This window comes from Oncorhynchus tshawytscha, linkage group LG31 (genome assembly GCF_018296145.1).
Source record: "Oncorhynchus tshawytscha isolate Ot180627B linkage group LG31, Otsh_v2.0, whole genome shotgun sequence".
Taxonomy (NCBI): Eukaryota; Metazoa; Chordata; class Actinopteri; order Salmoniformes; family Salmonidae; genus Oncorhynchus; species Oncorhynchus tshawytscha.
This window is the reverse complement of record NC_056459.1, coordinates 35,700,151-35,704,188: the sequence shown is the minus strand read 5'-3', so window position 1 is coordinate 35,704,188 and position 4,038 is coordinate 35,700,151.

Below are 4,038 nucleotides of genomic sequence, written 5' to 3'. Positions count from 1 at the left end.
GTTGACTGCTGACTATTGACTGTTGACTACGGACTGCTGACTACTGATTGCTGACTACTAACTGTTTACTACTGACTGTTGACTATGGACTGCTGACTGCTGACTGTTGACTATGGACTGCTGACTGCTGACTACTGACTAATAACTACTGACTGTTGACTACTGACTGCTGACTGCTGACTGCTGACAGTTGACTGCTGACTGCTGACGACTGACAGTTGACTATGGACTGCTGACTACGGACTGTTGACTGCTGACTGTTAACTACTGACTACTGACTGCTGACTACAGGCTGCTGACTGTTGACTACTGACTGTTGACTACTGACTGTTGACTACTGATGGCTGACTACTGACTACTGACAGTTGACTACTGACTGTTGACTATGGACTACTGACTACGGACTGCTGACTACTGACTGCTGACCTCTGACTACTGACTGTTGACTATGGACTGTTGACTACAGACTGCTGACTGTTGACTACTGACTGCTGACTACTGACTATTGACTACTGACTGTTGACTACTAACTACTGACTCCTGGCTGTTGACTACTGACTGTTGACTACTAACTACTGGCTCCTGACTGTTGACTACTGACTGATGACTGTTGACTGTTGACTACTGACTGTTGACCACTGACTGTTGACTGCTGACTACTGACTGCTGACTACTGACTGCCTACTTCTGACTGTTGACTATGGACTGCTGACGGCTGACTACGGACTGCTGATTACTGACTACTGACTGATGACTACGTACTACTGACTGCTGACGATTGACTACTGACTGCTGACTACTGACTGCTGGCTTCTGACTACTGACTGATGACTACAGACTACTGACTGTTGATTACTGACTACTGACTACTGACTGTTGACTACGGATTGTTGACTACTGACTGCTGACTGTTGACTACTGATTGTGGACTACTGACTATTTACTACTGACTACCGACTACTGACTGTTGACTATGGACTACTGACTGTTCACTACGGACTGTCGAATGTTGACTGTTGACTACGGACTGTTGACTATGGACTGTTGACTACTGACTGCTGACTACTGACTGTTGAGTATGGACTGCTGACTACTGATTGTTGACTACTGACTGTTGACTACTGACTATTGACTACTGACTGTTCACTACGGACTGTCGAATGTTGACTATGGACAGTTGACTGTTGACTACGGACTGTTTACTGCTGACTACAGACAGTTGACTACTGACTGTCGAATGTTGACTGTTGACTACCAACTGTTGACTACTGACTGTTGACTACTGACTGTTGACTACTGACTGTTGACTACTGACTGTTGACTACTAACTGTTGACTGCTGACTGTTGATTACTGACTACTGACTGTTGACTACTGACTGCTGACTACAGACTGTTGACTACTGACAGTTGACTACAGACAGTTGACTACTGACTGCTGACTACAGACTGTTGACTACTGACTGTTGACTACTGACTAATGACAACTGACAGAGGCTTTATTGAGTCCAATATTTACTTACTAAGTTATGACATTGATATGCGGTTGTCTTACCCAGCTATATTAAGATGAATGCTCTCACTGTAAATCGCTCTAGGTAAGAGTGGATCTGTTCAGTCACTAAAAAAAAAAAAATTGTGATACATCCTTTTCACAGATAGTGTATGACAGGAAGGAAATAGGTCCACATGGTCGCTGTCCACTATGCTGTGGTGCTGAAGTTGGGATTCAGATTCTGCTGCTGTCCACTATGCTGTGGTGCTGCAGTTGGGATTCAGATTCTGCTGCTGTCCACTATGCTGTGGTGCTGAAGTTGGGATTCAGATTCTGCTGCTGTTACCATTGGTGCTGAATCTTTCATCGCTGCTATAACAGCTTGTTTTACCTTATACCGCTCCTACCACTACAGTTTCATGAATTTACCCATGATATCAGCATTAAGGAGAGGCCCTGACCACTGGGCAAAAACTGGTTGAATCAACATTGTTTCCACGTCATTTCAACAAACAAACAAGAAAATGATGTGGTGACGTTGAATCAATGTGGAAAACTGAATGGAATTTGAAAAAAAGTTATTAACATAATTTTATAATAATCTTTCAACCTAAATTCAATGACATGGTGACATTTGTTGTTGATTTCACATTGAAGTCCTGTTAGTTGACAACTCAACCAAATTTAAAGCAGAACTAAATGTTGGAACCGACGTTTGTGCCCGAGTGGCTATGTGTCAATGGGAAGGACACTTTGGTGCAGAGAGTTGCACTATAGTTTTTGGACTGTTAATAATTTCTCCTCACTCATATTGTGCAAAAGGGTTGTATGTCATAGGAAGGCGTTACTTCAAACAGCAGGCTACTCTCTAACCATTTCTAGGGGACGTTTCATTTATCTAGCCCACTGGGTTTTCAAACCTCTCCTCAAGGGACTCCAGTCCATGTATGTTAACTACACCTGACTCAACTAATCACCAAGCCCTTGACTAGGAGAATCAGGTCAACTATAGATGTAGTTCAGGGCTACAACAACATTGTGAAACATCCAGGGGTCCCCAAGGAGAAGTTTGAAACACCTGGCCTACGGCCTGAGATGCAGATTCAGCAGCATGGACAGCAGTGAAAGCAAACCCTGCCATCTGACATTCAGAGGCACATGACAGCGGCCGTGTCAGGTGACCCATAGAGATAGATAGAGGACTCCAGTGCCCGGGTTCGATCCCAGGCTGTGTCACAACCAGCTGTGACCGGGAGTCCCATTGGGCGGCGCACAATTGGCCCAGCATCGTCTGGGTTAGGGGAGGGTTTGGTCGGGGGGGATTTACTTGGATCATCGCACTCTAGTGACTCCTTGTGGCGGACCAAGCGCCTGCAGGCTGACCTCATTGTCAGCTGAACGGTGTTCCCTCCAACACATTGGTGCAGCTGGCTTCTGGGTTAAGAAGTGCGGTTTGGCAGGTCCTGTTTTGGAAGACGGATGGCTCAACCTTCGCCTCTCCCGAGCCCGTTGGGGAGTTGCAGCGATGACACAAGATTGTAATTGGATCACAATTGGATATCACAAAATTGGGTAGAAAGGAAGTAAAAACAATTACAAAATATACAAATTAAAGAAAGGATCACATAATTCCATTCAGGGCATCAGGAGAATTCAGCCAACTAATTGTTAATTATAAAACATTCCATAACTGCAGGTTGCAGTAAATCATCAAGCTTGGATTTATACCTGTTCAGACAACACCCTCTAGGGGGCAGTGTGCACCCTTTCAGTTTGTTTACCAACTCAGAAGTAGTAGAAGAAGAAAATTGACAACTTCAAAATGGAGATGGCCTCACCGGCTCTGCCTATGCTCTCACAGACGCCATAATGGGACAGATAGACAATGATGTGCTGTCTATCTAAGTCTATGGCTGAAGCTAGCAATAGCTCTGGTCCAGGGTGTTAGTTTGTGTTTCTCTCCTAACGTTAGTAGAACGCACACAGGGATGCTGTCACTAGTACATGTAGTCCTAGGCTACCGTATAATGTCACTTCTCATGATTGACCACAATGCAGGTGTTTCAACCTAGCTCAGGGCTTTCTGTGGTGGTGGGGCAGCCAGTGGAAAATACGGAGCGCAGGGGTTGGTAATGCTCTCTAGTTGCATCGTGATTGGCTCGGTGTTCTGTCACTCATGGGGACACTAGGTCACCCATCCAAGAAGACGTTAAATCACGTTATATCTACAGTAGCTTTGGTTAGAATGAACATCTCATCATCACACTTTAAAAATCTTAGCTAGCAAGCTAACAGTCATCATCATCTTGTCATATGAAGAGAAATAATGAAGAGAAATTATAGATTAAACGTATCGGTGCTCATTGACCATTGGACATAAACATTACACAACAAGTTGGAAATCGCAAATTTAACAATGAGTGGTTTGGAAGGAATCAGTGGCAGTGCCTATCTGCAAGCATTGCAAAGCAATCATTAGCCTGCTATTCAGTGGAGTGGCTGTGTGGTCCAAGTCTGGGATTAAGGGTCTCTTATCCAAGCTTAA